Here is a 15751-nt window from a genome sequence, read left to right on the forward strand (position 1 = left end):
ATTTTAGGTTTGTGGAAGGAAAGAGAAAGCTTAAATACAGTAATAAGGCCAAAAAAAAGGCTTAAATTGAGAGTTTTAAAGTCAGCCTAGCGAATATTAAGCTGTTTTAAGTATTTTAAGTTACCAGAAGAGAGGAAGCTAAAATTTAATACTACGATAAGGAAAAAGCATATTTCTTGCATTAGGAAGAGAAAAGCTTATTATTATTGACGTTTTTTATGAATTTCTTTTGATTTTATATTCAGTTTATTTATTTGTCATTATTTTTTAAGATCATTTGTTTATTTTCTTTATTTTTCGCTCGTTTTCATAATAGGAATGTTTAATTTTGAATGTATATTTTCATTTTTCTTTTTTTTTCACTTATTCGACTTAATATCCAGTTTATTTATTTATTATTACTTCTTAGTGTGTCTAAGTACTTACAAGGATCATTTATTTATTTATTATTATTTTTATTTTATTTTCCTTACGTTTTTTTTTTATAATGTGAACTTATTTCATCAATATTCCCGTTTTCTGTTACTTGTTCATGCCAGAGGTGACAATAAACATGAAGATTATTACTGCTTTTAATCCCACCGAGAGAGAGAGAGAGAGAGAGAGAGATAGGGTCATTTTAGTTGAGTCTATCCTGCGCTGGTTCGTGTTTGCTGCGGTGACACGGTACAGCTGTGAGAGAAATTTGCGTTCATAACCACGAAGGGGGTGTTCAATGGGGAAAGGGCAGTGAGGAAGTGATGATATTTATATTATTTAAATTATTACTTGATAATATGTCAACTTGTGTGTGGGGGGGAGGGGGGGGGGAGAAGCAGTCACAGGTGGCGCTTGGGAGGGTGAGCGGCTGGCTGGAGTGTTTTGGCCAGCCTTGGTCAGTCTTGCACCACACTCTGGTAATAAGTGTTTCCGTATTCCCGGCAGCTTCTCTCTGTACCAAGCACCGCCACGCAGCACCAGAGAGCCATGAGTACGTAAGGTGAGCCCAGCGGTGCCACGCAGCACCAGAGAGCCATAAGTACGTAAGGTATGTGCCAGCCTTACTGCCTTCACAGCTTCCCCCCTCCTCCTCCCTGTAGTGTCTTGTAGTCGTCTGTTATGGCTTTTTTTTTTCGTTATGTGGGTATTTTTTAGGGTTATTCATTTATTTTTAGGTTTTGTTTACATCTGAGTCTGGAAACAGTTGGAAATTTAGGCGAATATTGAAGGGTCGTCAATATGTAAACAAACCGTCAGCTGAGGTACAGGCCGGGTATCAGAGTTTTCAGCCATTATTTGCCCTGTCTCTCTCTTATTGTAAGCCTAACATATCACAAGATACAGCCACATGTCTAGCTTTCATATGCGCTGGTCAGATATATCCGCTATTGCCTGGTTTTGGTGTCACGAAGTAATAAATAAGGCAACATGGCCGCCGGCTCCTCCACTGAGGTCGGCCCCCAGGACATGTTCCGGCCTGTGGGTTCCAATATTTTTTATATTTTCCTTAATTACTTTATTCGGCTTCTATAGTAAGTTTTTATGGTTTCTAAAAATATTTTGTTGATGTTGAAGTGTTTTTGTTGCTTCAGTTAAGTAACTGGGCTGAATTTTGTGTAGTTTTTTTTATGTAAATATAGGGCCGTTTTCACGGTTATTTTTACCCACCCCGGTCCTTGGCTTTTTTATTTGAGGCTGTAGTGAAGCTTTTATTGCTTTAAAAAATCGTTTATGATTTTTAAAATGTTTTGCGTTCCTGTTGAGTTGAGTATGTGCATTTTGAAATGGTTTTTAGTTCCGTTAAAAGTGTTGATTTTGTGATTTTTTAGATTCCTTATTTCTCTATTTCAGCTTGTAACTAACTTTGCATTGCTTGAAAAAATAGTTTCGATTTTTTGAAGTGTTTTTTTACTGGTGTAAATTGAAATGGGTGGACTTTTGAATGGTTTTAATGGTGTCAAAAGTTCCAACACTTTTTCCATATTTGTGTTGATATTTCTTTACAACTACTCAGGCTGGAGATGTTTTGGTACTGTGAATATTAATTTAAGTAATTATCAAATCATAAAATAGAATGCATTCCAGCCTAGCTTCATTTTTTGTAGGGGTCAATTTCAAAATGAAATGCATTACGTACGTAAGGCAGCGGCTGGGGGCTCTCGCCTGTGACGTCATCAACAGACTGGGACTTCTCCGGCTCCAGTGTCTCTTGGTCAGTATTTACCGTAATTTCCAGTGTTTTCCAAGTATTTCCAGCTGTTTATAAACTCAGGTACGTAGATAGTAGTAGTAGAAGGAGGAAAATAAGAGAAATGGAGGAGGAGGAGGGAGAAATAAGGAGAAATGGAGGAGGAGGAGACAAAACAGGTAAATGGCAAGAAGACAATCTTTAGCTTAGTTTCCCATGATGCGCTGCCATTCTCTATTATTTGGTGTGTTTTGGGTCCTTTAAGTGTGTTTTAGGTGTATTTGGGAGTGTTGTGGGGTGTTTTGAGTGTGTGTTAGTTGTGTTTAGGAGTGTTTTGGGTGTATATTAGCTGTTATCAGTGTGTGTTTTGGGTGAATTTTTGTTGTTTAAGTGAGGTTTAGGTTATTTCTAGGTGTATTTTATGTGTTTTGAGTGTTGTGGAGTGTTTTGAGTGTATAGTGGAGTGTTTTGGTGTGTTTGAGGGTGTATTGAATGAGTGTGAGTGTGTCTTGAGTTTATTTTGGGTGTTTTAAGTGTTTTGGGTAAGTGTTGGGTGTGTGTGGCGTCTTTTGGGTGTATTTGAGTGTGTGTGGAGTGTTCTGGGTGCGTTTGGGTGTGTTAGTTGTGTATTCTGTGGTGATGTGGGTGTTTTGGATGTTTTAAGTGTGTTTTGGGTGTGTTTGGTTGAGTTTTGTGGGTATTTGGGTGTGTTTTGAGTATGTTTTGAGTGTGTTTGGGTGAGTTTTGTGGAGATATTGGTGTGTTGAGTGTGTTTTGGTTGTTTTGAGTGTGTTTGGGTGAGTTTTGTGGGTATTTTGGTGTCTTTTGGGTGTGTTTTCGATGTTTTTAGTGTGTTTTGGATGTGTTTGGGTGAGTTTTGCGCTCTCTCCTTCCTAGGGACTCAAAAGACAAGAGTTTTGTAGGTATTTTGGTGTGTCTAACTACTACTACTACTACTACTACTACTACTACTACTATTGCTACTACAACCAATCTTACACAATCTACACTCAAAACCCTTCCTTCTCCCCCTCCTCGCCCCTTCTACACCCTTCCCCCCCTGTCACCACCCCACACCTCACCTGCCGCACAATTACAGGTACATATTTCTGGAGTTCAAGGACAGGGCAGCAGCAGAGGAGGCAGTGAGGCAGAGGAACAATTATAAGCTAAACAAGCAGCACACGTTTCTCTGTAAGGTGTGTAGGGGGGAGAACTGTGGGAGTGAGGCAGGGGTGTTTGTGTGTGTGTGTCTGTGTGTGTGTGTGTGAGGGGCAGGTTTGTGTGTTTGTGAGGGAGATAGATGGGAAAGGAAAGACAGAGAGAGAGAGAGAGAGAGAGAGAGAGATTGTGTTTGTGCGCGTTTGTGAGAGAGAGAGAGAGAGAGAGAGAGAGAGAAGAGTGTCGCTTCATCTAGAGCCTTTTGAATGCTGATATCTTGTTAATCTTTCACTAGAACCGTAAAAACACCCTTAAAAACCCATATAACTTCATCTAGAGCCTTTTGAATGCTGAAATCCTATTAATCTGTCATTAGAACCGTAAAAACACCTTTGAAAACCCGTGTCGCTTCAGCTAGAGCCTTTTGGATGCTGAAATCTTATTAATCTGTCACTAGAACCGTAAAAACACCCTTAAAAACCCGTGTCGCTTCATCTAGAGCCTTTTGAATGCTGAAATCTTATTAACCTGTCACTAGAACCGTAAAAACCCTTGAAAACCTGTGTCGCTTCATCTAGAGTCTTTTGAATGCTGAAATCTTGTTAATCTGTCACTAGAACCGTAAAAACACCCTTAAAAACCCGTGTCGCTTCATCTAGAGCCTTTTGAATGCTGAAATCCTGTTAATCTGTCACTAGAATCGTAAAAACACCCTTAAAAACCGATATAACTTCATCTAGAGCCTTTTGAATGCTGAAATCTTGTTAATCTGTCACTAGAATCGTAAAAACACCCTTAAAAACCCATATAATTTCATCTAGAGCCTTTTGAATGCTGAAATCTTGTTAATGTGTTACTAGAACCGTAAAAATCTGACTTCGTCTTCGTTTTTCTCATTTCTTTGCACTAATATCAACACTGTGTATGTAATAACTTGCATTCAGGAGACAAAATACAAATTATTATTGTTTTCTATTTGATGATTTTACGGTAATATATAAAGAAAACCTCTAATCGAGAAATATTATGATAGCCTTCCAGAAGATTCCTAAATGCGTTCGGACAAAACTGGTGAATCATGCCGTTTAAATTCTGGAAAATATTTAATAAACAATAACAAACCTCAATCAGACCATAAAACACCGTAAAATATTCGACAACATATTAATAATCATAAATCACCCACAAACAATGACGGAGAGAAAAAAAATACGAATGACAGTAAACAGAGGACAGTGTTGCCAACTCGGGGGAATCTCTGTAGGGATGGGATGAAAGAAGAGGAAGAGGAGGAGGAAGGAAGAGAGAATGAAATGTTTGGTATTGCTTTTTTATTATTTATTCCTTTTATTTTTCTTCTTTTTCTTCTTTCTATAATACTTCTCGTCCTCTTCTTTCTTTTCCTCTTCATTTTCATTCTTTCATCTCTTCCTTTCTTCTCCTCCTCTTCGGTCTCTTAAGATCCTCATCTCCTTTATCTTCCTCCTCTCCCTCTTCCTCCTCATCCTCTCTCTCTCTCTCTCTCTCTCTCTCTCTCTCTCTCTCTCTCTCTCTCTCTCTCTCTCTCTCTCTCTCTCTCTCTTCTCGTCCTTTCTCTTCGTGTATATAAAATAAACATTAATTTTCTCATTTCATCCTCCTCATTCTCTCTTCATCTCTCTCCTCTTCCAACTCTTCTCTTCATTTTTTTCTACAATTCTCCTCTTCTTCCTCTTCCTCTCTCTCTCTCTCTCTCTCTCTCTCTCTCTCTCTCTCTCTCTCTCTCTCTCTCTCTCTCTCTTCCTTATCCCCCATCAGCACTGTTCCACCTCCTCCCCTTTCTTATCTTCCTTTCATCCCTTCCTCCTCTTCGAACTCTTCTCTTCCCCTCCTCCTCCTCCTCCTCCTCCTCCTCTTCCCCTTCCTCTTCCTCTTCCTCTTCTGCAACCCAGAGGTCCGCGCTTGATCTGGCACCACTTCTCTGCTTCCCACACTCTGACCCTCTTGGCTCAACAGACATGCATCGCCACAAGTGCCCACTTTTCTCCTTCAAAATGCTCGGAGGAGGCTAGCCCATCATTGTTCTGAGTGAGTACACGCCCCTTAGCCCCCCGTGGGCGTAGTATGGGCGCGCGGGGAAGGGAAATAATGAGGGGAAATGTGAGGTGGTGTCAAGGCTTGGCGGTATTTCGGGTTCAATATTTGGGTAACTGGTGGTTTTTGGGGTTTTGGTGTGATTTTTGGCGGTGGTGGGGTTCGTTCTTTGTTTATTTTTCATTGTGTTTGTGTTTGTGTTTGGTTTCTCCTTATTTGGTTGTAAGGTTAGTTAATAATATTTTTAAGTAAGTTTACGGTGTTTTTCGTTAACTTTGGGGTTTTCTTGTGTGTTTTGTGGTGTTGGTGATTGTTATGTCTGTTTTTTTTTTCATTCGTTTGTTTGTTATTTTGTTTGTGGGTGTGCAGGCTAATTAATTTCGTTTTTCAGGTAAATATGTCTTTTTTTGTTTTTTAGGGATATTTTAGGGAATTTTAGGGTTTGTTTTAGGTACTGGTGATTGTAATGTCTGATTTTCATTAGTTTGTGTGTTTTTTGTTTGTTTAAGAGTGTGCAGGCTAATTAATTTCGTTTTTCAGGTAATTATGCGTTTATTTTTTATTTATTTATTTATTTTTTTGTATATTTTAGGGAATATTAGGGTTGGTTTAAGTACTGGTGGTTGTAATGTTTGTTTTTTGCATTAGTTTGTTTGTTTGAGAGTGTGCAGTCTAATTAATTTAGTTTTTTGGCTAAATGTGCATTTTTTTGGATTTTTTTGGTATATTTTAGGGAATATTAGGGTTGGTTTTAGGTATTGGTGATTGTAATGTCTGTTTTTTTTTTTTTTATTTTGTTTATTTTGTTTATTTATTTATTTATTTAATTATTTATTTTATTTATTTATTTATTTATTTATTTATTTATTTATTTTATTTATTTATTTTTTTTTGGGGGGGGGCTGTGCAGGTTAGTTAGTTTCGTTCGTGCGTGTGTTTTATGAGCCAATCTCCATTTTCAGATCAGAACACCAAGAGTGAGTCTGGAAGGAAGGTCCAGTATACAGAACATTAATGCTGGCAAGGTGGGTTGAGTCAGGTTAAGTTTGGTTAGGTTAGGTTAGGATAGGTTGGGTTAAGTTAGGATAGGTTAAGTTTGGTTAGGTTTGGTTAAGTTGGGTTAGGTTAAGTTAGGTTTGGTTACGTTAAGTTAGGTTAGTTTAGTTTAGGTTAGGTTAGGTTAGTTTAGGTTAGGTTAGGTTAAGTTTGGTCAGGTTTGGTTAGGTTTGGTTAAGTTAAATTTGGTTAGGTTAGGTTTGGTTAGCTTTGGTTAGGTTAGGCTACATTAAGTTAGGTTTGGTTAGGTTAGGCTACATTAAGTTAGGTTTGGTTAGGTTAGGCTACATTAAGTTAGGTTTGGTTAGGTTAGGCTACATTAAGTTAGATTGGTTACATTAAGTTAGGTTAAGTTAAGTTTGGTTAGGTTTGGTTTCCATTCAGTTACTAAGATCAACTAACATCAACTTTTATTTACATTCAATCAGTTAATTAATATCACTTCACACCCACCAGAAACACTCCAATACACCCCAAAAACACACACAAACACCCAAAAACACACAAAAATCCCAAAACACCAAAACACACACACAAACACCCAAACCACCTAAAAAAAACACACAAAAACACAAAAACACACACAAAACACCTAAAAACATACACAAACAACCAAAAACACACACAAACATCCCAAAATACCCAAAAAACACCCATAAACACACAAAAACACCCAAAACACACCACAAACCATCCAAAAACACCCCTAAACATCCAAAAACACCCCAAAAACACACAAAACTCCCAAAAACACACAAAAACACCCAAAACACACCACAAACCATCCAAAAACACCCCTAAACACCCCAAAAACACACAAAAACACCCAAAACACACCACAAACCATCCAAAAACACCCCTTAACACCCAAAAAACACACAAAAACACCCAAAACACACCACAAATCATCCAAAAACACCCCTAAACACCCAAAAACACCCCAAAAACACACAAAACACACAAAACCACCCAAAAACACCCAGAAAACCCCAACACTGGTCGCCCACATTTCACCGTCCCCCTGACACCCTTCTGACCTCATCGTTTTCACCCACTTATGTACCTTTAAAACCCTCAAGACACCCCATAACACGCTCTGACACCCGCAACGCCCCTGCAGATGATTGCCGACGTCATCCGCACCTGCCTGGGCCCTCGTTGGATGCTGAAGATGCTGATGGATCCGATGGGGGGCGTGGTGATGACTAACGATGGTAATGCTATTTTGAGGGAGATTACTGTGCAACACCCTGCCACCAAGCACATGATTGAGATTGTGCGCACCCAGGATGAAGAGGTGAGGGGGTGTGGGTGCAGTTGGGGGGCATTGAGTAGGGGGGAGTGTGATAAGAGTGAGTGTTTTGTTAATTTTTTTTTTTGTTTGTTTGTTTGTTTCTGGGGGAGAGAGAGAGAGAGAGAGAGAGAAAAAGTGTGTTTCTGTGTATGAGTGTGTGAGAGAGAGAGAGAGAGAGAGAGAGAGAGAGAGAGAGAGAGAGAGAGAGAGAGAGAGAGAGTTTATTAGAAAATTTATGCTTATACTTAACCTAACAAAAAATAGAAACAAAAACACACAAACAAACACACCTAAACCCTTTCACACCCCCTTACCCCCCCTCACCGCTCCTCACCACCCCACCATTCCCTCAGGTGGGTGACGGAACAAGCAGTGTGGTGATCCTGGCAGGGGAGATGCTGGCGGTGGCTGAGCAGTACCTGGAGCAGAACATGCATCCGCTTATCATCATTCAGGGGTACAGACAGGCCCTCGACCATGCTCTGGAGGCCCTTAAAGACACCCTCAGGTACTTGTGGGGCTGGGCGACCTTGGGGGTGCTGTGGGAGGGCTGGGGGGGCACGGAGAGGGGCTGTTGGAGAGGAAAATTGCAGGATGTTAAATTTTTAAGTTTTTTTTATGTATTTTTATGTTTAAATTGTTGAAGTGACCCTTAAGTGACCCTAATGACCTCTTACCTCCTCCCCCACACTCTCCTCTCTCCTGCTGGGGGCCCTGGGCAGAGAGGTTTGTAGATGTGAAAATTTTAAGTGTAATTTTATAGTTTTTTCTGTTGAAACCATAAAAAACGCCCCAAAATGACCCTTAAATTACCCTCTAATGACCTCTTATCCCCTCTCCCTCTACCTCTGTCCTACTGGGGGGCCTGGAGGAGGGGAGGTTTGTAGATTGGGAAGGTATGGGAGAGAGGTGTGTGTGAGAGAGAGAGAGAGAGAGAGAGAGAGAGAGAGAGAGAGAGAGAGATCAAAAACAAACTCAACAAAAACACCAAAAAAACACCCCTTCTACTCCTACACACCCCACCAGACACCCCTAGACCCCTTCACACCCCCCTGCCACACACCCCCAGACCCCCACTGACCCCCCTGAACCCCCACAGATCCCGGGAGGGGCCATCGAAGAGAGCTGTGTGCTGGACGGGATCATGATAAACAAGGATGTGACCTATGCAAAGATGAGCAGGAAAGTAGACAACCCTCGTATCATTCTCCTTGACTGCCCGCTGGAGTACAAGAAGGGCGAGAGCCAGACTTCGTTGGAAATGACTGCTGAGACGGACTTTACGAGAGTGAGAGAGAGAGGGAGGGAATGTTTTGTTTGTTTGTTTGTTTGTTTGTTTGTTGTGTTTGTGTGTGTGTGTGTGTGAGAGAGAGAGAAAGAGTTTGTTCTTGTGTGTGTGAAAGAGAGAAAAAAGAGAGAATTTGTTTGTTTTTGTGTGAAAGAGAGAAAATTATTTATTTGGTCTCTTTGAAGTTAAGAAGGTGGGTGTGGGGGGGGGGCAGGGGTGTGTGTTGGGGTATTTTTGTGGGAGAGAATGTTTGTGTGTGTGTGTGTGAGAGAGAGTTTGTCTGTTCTGATGCAAGAGAGAGAAAGAGTGTATTTTAGTATGTGTGAAAGAAAGAGAGAGAGTTTGTCTCTTCTGATGCAAGAGAGAAAGAGAAAGAGTGTATTTTAGTGTGTATGAGAGAAAGAGAGAGAGAGAGACAGAGAGAATTTTTTTTGTGTGTGAGGAAGAGAGAAAATTAAAAAAATTAATAAATAATTAAATTCTATGCTTCTTTCCTTCCTCCCAGCCTCTCCCAGTGTATCCCAGCCTCTCCCAGTGCATCCCAGCCTCTCCCATTCCACCCCAGCCTCCCCCAGTGCATCCCAGCCTCTCCCAGTGCATCCCAGCCTCTCTCAGTCCACTCCAGCCTTTCACAGTGCATCCCAGCCTCTCCCAGTGCATCTCAGCCTCTCCCAGTGCATCCCAGCCTCTCCCAGTCCATCCCAGCCTCTCCCAGTGCATCCCAGCCTCTCCCAGTCCACCCCAGCCTCTCCCAGTCCACCCCAGCCTCTCCCAGTGCATCCCAGCCTATCCCATTCCATCCCAGCCAATCCCAGTCCACCCCAGCCTCTCCCAGTCCACCCAAGTCCTCTCTCCACCCTTCACTCACCACCCATTACTTCCCACAGATTGGTGATGAGTATTTTACATTTATCACCAAGTGCCAGGACCCCAAGGCATAAACGGTGCTGCTCAGGGGACCCAGCAAGGATATCGTGAATGAGGTGAGGATGCTGTTGGATGGCCGGGAGTGTTTAATTTGGTTTGATTTAAATTTTTTTGTGTTTTTTGTGTTTTTTGTGTTTGTTTTTGGAGATTTGGTTTAATTGTTTTTTTTTTTTTCATTTCCACCCTAATCACTTAAAAAAATGCCCATTTCTACCCTAAAAACTGAAAAATACTGCCATTCCTCTCCTTAAACACCCAAAAAAAACACTCATTTTCACCATAATTAACCGAAAAACTCCTATTTTCTCCATAATAAAACCAAAAAACACCCATTTCTGTGCTAGAAACAAAAAAACCACCCATTTCTACCCAAAAACACCCAAATAAACAAGATCTACTCGTAACTCAACCTAAAAAAAAATATATATATATATATATATATATATATATATATATATATATATATATATATATATATATATATATATATATATATATATATAAAATAAATAAATAAACACCTGACCTGACTTGACCCGACCCATACCCACAGGTGGAGAGGAACCTTCAGGACGCCCTTGGAGTGGCCTGGAACTTGGCCCTGGAGCCCCGTCTGGTCCCTGGGGGCAGCGCGGTGGGCATGGCAGTCTCTAACTTCCTACAGCAGAAGGCCAAGGGGGTGTCAGGGGTGAGGCAGTGGCCCTATTCTGCTCTTGCCCAGGCTCTTGAGGTATGTGGGGGGGTGAGGGGAAGGAGGAGGAGGAGGAGGAAGAGGGTTGTTTTAAATTGTGTTTATTCTCTAACAGCAGACCAAAAACATGCCAAATTGTCTTGAAATGTCCCTAAAATTCCCTGAACTGTCTTGAAATGCCCTTAGATTTCCCTGAGCTGTCTTGAAATGCCCCTAAACTGCCTTAATATGCCCCTAAATTCCCTGAAATGTCTTGAAATGCCCCTAAAATTTCCTGAAATGTTTTGAAATGCCCCTAAATTCCCTGAACTGTCTTGAAATGCCCCTAAAATTCTCTGAGCTGTCTTGAAATGCCCCTAAATTCCCTGAACTATCTTGAAATGCCCTTAAATTCCCTGAGCTGTCTTGAAATGCACCTAAAATTCCCTAAACTGTCTTGAAATGTCCCTAAATTCCCTGAACTTTTTTTTTTTTTTTTATGTAGGAACGACACTGGCCAAGGGCAACAAAAATCTAATAAAAAAAATGCCCACTGAAATGCCAGTCCCATAAAAGGGTCAAAGCAGTGGTCAAAAATTGATGAATAAGTGTCTTGAAACCTCCCTCTTGAAGGAATTCAAGTCATAGGAAGGTGGAAATACAGAAGCAGGCAGGGACCTAACTTCATAGAAGCTGTTTTAGCTAGAGATGAGATGTGAAGTTTCCAATTCAGATTATAAGTAAAGAACAGACCAAGGATGTTCAATGTAGAAGAGGGGGACAGTTGAGTGTCATTGAAGAAGAGGGGATAGTTGTCTGGAAGGTTGTGTCGAGTTGATAGATGGAGGAATTGAGTTTTTGAGGCATTGAACAATACCAAGTTTGCTCTGCCCCTATCAGAAATTTTAGAAAGATCAGAAGTCAGGCGTTCTGTGGCTTCCCTGCGTGATATGTTTACCTCCTGAAGGGTTGGACGTCTATGAAAAGATGTGGAAAAGTGCAGGGTGGTATCATCAGCGTAGGAGTGGATAGGACAAGAAGTTTGGTTTAGAAGATCATTAATGAATAATAGGAAGAGAGTGGGTGACAGGACAGAACCCTGAGGAACACCACTGTTAATAGATTTAGGAGAAGAACAGTGACCGTCTACCACAGCAGCAATAGAACGGTCAGAAAGAAAACTTGAGATGAAGTTACAGAGAGAAGGATAGAAACCATAGGAGGGTAGTTTGGAAATGAAAGCTTTGTGCCAGACTCTATCAAAAGCTTTTGATATGTCCAAGGCAACAGCAAAAGTTTCACCAAAATCTCTAAAAGAGGATGACCAAGACTCAGTAAGGAAAGCCAGAAGATCACCAGTAGAGCGGCCTTGACGGAACCCATAATGGTGATCAGATAGAAGGTTGTGAAGTGATAGATGCTTAAGAATCTTCCTGTTGAGGATAGATTCAAAAACTTTAGATAGGCAGGAAATTAAAGCAGTAGGACGGTAGTTTGTCTTGAAATGCCTCTAAATTCCCTGAACTGTCTTGAAATGCCCCTAAATTCCCTGAACTGTCTTGAAATGGCCCTAAAACTATCTTAAAATGCCCCTAAAAATACTCTTAAAAACCCGTGTCACTTCATCTACAGCCATTTGAATGATAGTCTTGTTAATCTGTCACTAGAACCATAAAAACACCCTTAAAAACCCCGTATCCCTTCAACTAGAGCCTTTTCAATGCTGAAATCTTGTTAATCTGTCACTAGAACCGTAAAAACGCCCTTGAAAACCCATGTAACTTCATCTAAAGCATTTTGAATGCTGATATCTTATTACTCTGTCACTAGAACTGTAAAAAACACCTTAAAAACCCGTGCTGCTTCATCTAGAGCCTTTTGAATGCTGAAATCTTGTTAATCTTTCACTAGAACCGTAGAAATACCTTTAAAAACCCATATAACTTCATCTAGAGCCTTTTGAATGCTGAAATCTTGTTAATCTGCCACTATAACCATAAAAACACCCTTAAAAACCCTTATCCCTTCAACTAGAGGCTTTTGAATCCTGAAATCTTATTAATCTGTCACTAGAACTGTAAAAACACCCTTGAAAACCCATACAACTTCAACTAGAGCCTTTTGAATGTTGAAATCTTGTTAATCTGCTACTTTAACAGTAAAAACACCCTTAAATGTATTTTGGGTGAGTTTTGCACTCTCTCCTTCGTAGGGACTCAAAAAGTGAACATTCAAATTTCCTGCACTTTTCCAATCCCTAGTAAGGAGAGAGCGCGAGACAAGAGTTTTGTAGGTATTTTGGTGTGTGTAACATTTCTGCCAATATTACAGGATGGAGACCTTAGGATACCACACGGAAGGGGGTGAAGGAGCCTTGGGGATGCCTGAAGGAGCGGCAGTGAAGGAGGGAGGCCTAGAGATGAAGGAAATGCAGAAAATTCCTGCAATACTGAACGCTTCTCTGGTCAGACTATCCTTCACTGAATATTTGGACCGAGGCTTCGAGATACGAGCTGAGCATCTGTTTTGTTTTAGTGTTTTGAGGCAGCTTTAAGTGTTTTTAGGTGTTTTTAGGTTGTTTTAAGTATTTTAGGTTTGTGGAAGGAAAGAGAAAGCTTAAATACAGTAATAAGGCCAAAAAAAAGGCTTAAATTGAGAGTTTTAAAGTCAGCCTAGCGAATATTAAGCTGTTTTAAGTATTTTAAGTTACCAGAAGAGAGGAAGCTAAAATTTAATACTACGATAAGGAAAAAGCATATTTCTTGCATTAGGAAGAGAAAAGCTTATTATTATTGACGTTTTTTATGAATTTCTTTTGATTTTATATTCAGTTTATTTATTTGTCATTATTTTTTAAGATCATTTGTTTATTTTCTTTATTTTTCGCTCGTTTTCATAATAGGAATGTTTAATTTTGAATGTATTTTTTCATTTTTCTTTTTTTTTCACTTATTCGACTTAATATCCAGTTTATTTATTTATTATTACTTCTTAGTGTGTCTAAGTACTTACAAGGATCATTTATTTATTTATTATTATTTTTATTTTATTTTCCTTACGTTTTTTTTTTATAATGTGAACTTATTTCATCTATATTCCCGTTTTCTGTTACTTGTTCATGCCAGAGGTGACAATAAACATGAAGATTATTACTGCTTTTAATCCCACCGAGAGAGAGAGAGAGAGAGAGAGAGAGAGAGAGAGAGAGAGAGAGAGAGAGAGAGAGAGAGAGAGAGATAGGGTCATTTTAGTTGAGTCTATCCTGCGCTGGTTCGTGTTTGCTGCGGTGACACGGTACAGCTGTGAGAGAAATTTGCGTTCATAACCACGAAGGGGGTGTTCAATGGGGAAAGGGCAGTGAGGAAGTGATGATATTTATATTATTTAAATTATTACTTGATAATATGTCAACTTGTGTTTGTGGGGGGGAGGGGGGGGAGAAGCAGTCACAGGTGGCGCTTGGGAGGGTGAGCGGCTGGCTGGAGTGTTTTGGCCAGCCTTGGTCAGTCTTGCACCACACTCTGGTAATAAGTGTTTCCGTATTCCCGGCAGCTTCTCTCTGTACCAAGCACCGCCACGCAGCACCAGAGAGCCATGAGTACGTAAGGTGAGCCCAGCGGTGCCACGCAGCACCAGAGAGCCATAAGTACGTAAGGTATGTGCCAGCCTTACTGCCTTCACAGCTTCCCCCCTCCTCCTCCCTGTAGTGTCTTGTAGTCGTCTGTTATGGCTTTTTTTTTTCGTTATGTGGGTATTTTTTAGGGATTATTCACTTATTTTTAGGTTTTGTTTACATCTGAGTCTGGAAACAGTTGGAAATTTAGGCGAATATTGAAGGGTCGTCAATATGTAAACAAACCGTCAGCTTAGGTACAGGCCGGGTATCAGAGTTTTCAGCCATTATTTGCCCTGTCTCTCTCTTATTGTAAGCCTAACATATCACAAGATACAGCCACATGTCTAGCTTTCATATGCGCTGGTCAGATATATCCGCTATTGCCTGGTTTTGGTGTCACGAAGTAATAAATAAGGCAACATGGCCGCCGGCTCCTCCACTGAGGTCGGCCCCCAGGACATGTTCCGGCCTGTGGGTTCCAATATTTTTTATATTTTCCTTAATTACTTTATTCGGCTTCTATAGTAAGTTTTTATGGTTTCTAAAAATATTTTGTTGATGTTGAAGTGTTTTTGTTGCTTCAGTTAAGTAACTGGGCTGAATTTTGTGTAGTTTTTTTTATGTAAATATAGGGCCGTTTTCACGGTTATTTTTACCCACCCCGGTCCTTGGCTTTTTTATTTGAGGCTGTAGTGAAGCTTTTATTGCTTTAAAAAATCGTTTATGATTTTTAAAATGTTTTGCGTTCCTGTTGAGTTGAGTATGTGCATTTTGAAATGGTTTTTAGTTCCGTTAAAAGTGGTGATTTTGTGATTTTTTAGATTCCTTATTTCTCTATTTCAGCTTGTAACTAACTTTGCATTGCTTGAAAAAATAGTTTCGATTTTTTAAAGTGTTTTTTTACTGGTGTAAATTGAAATGGGTGGACTTTTGAATGGTTTTAATGGTGTCAAAAGTTCCAACACTTTTTTCCATATTTGTGTTGATATTTCTTTACAACTACTCAGGCTGGAGATGTTTTGGTACTGTGAATATTAATTTAAGTAATTATCAAATCATAAAATAGAATGCATTCCAGCCTAGCTTCATTTTTTGTAGGGGTCAATTTCAAAATGAAATACATTACGTACGTAAGGCAGCGGCTGGGGGCTCTCGCCTGTGACGTCATCAACAGACTGGGACTTCTCCGGCTCCAGTGTCTCTTGGTCAGTATTTACCGTAATTTCCAGTGTTTTCCAAGTATTTCCAGCTGTTTATAAACTCAGGTACGTAGATAGTAGTAGTAGAAGGAGGAAAATAAGAGAAATGGAGGAGGAGGAGGAAGAAATAAGGAGAAATGGAGGAGGAGGAGACAAAACAGGTAAATGGCAAGAAGACAATCTTTAGCTTAGTTTCCCATGATGCGCTGCCATTCTCTATTATTTGGTGTGTTTTGGGTCCTTTAAGTGTGTTTTAGGTGTATTTGGGAGTGTTGTGGGGTGTTTTGAGTGTGTGTTAGT

At 40.2% G+C, this 15751-nt stretch overlaps 1 pseudogene; it reads left to right on the plus strand.

The window, feature by feature from the left end:
• Positions 1-761: 761 nt before the first annotated feature.
• Positions 762-15751, plus strand: part of LOC135088774 (T-complex protein 1 subunit gamma-like) — a 41733-nt pseudogene continuing 26743 nt past the window's right edge.

This window comes from Scylla paramamosain, chromosome 3, assembly GCF_035594125.1.
Source record: "Scylla paramamosain isolate STU-SP2022 chromosome 3, ASM3559412v1, whole genome shotgun sequence".
Lineage (NCBI taxonomy): Eukaryota > Metazoa > Arthropoda > Malacostraca > Decapoda > Portunidae > Scylla > Scylla paramamosain.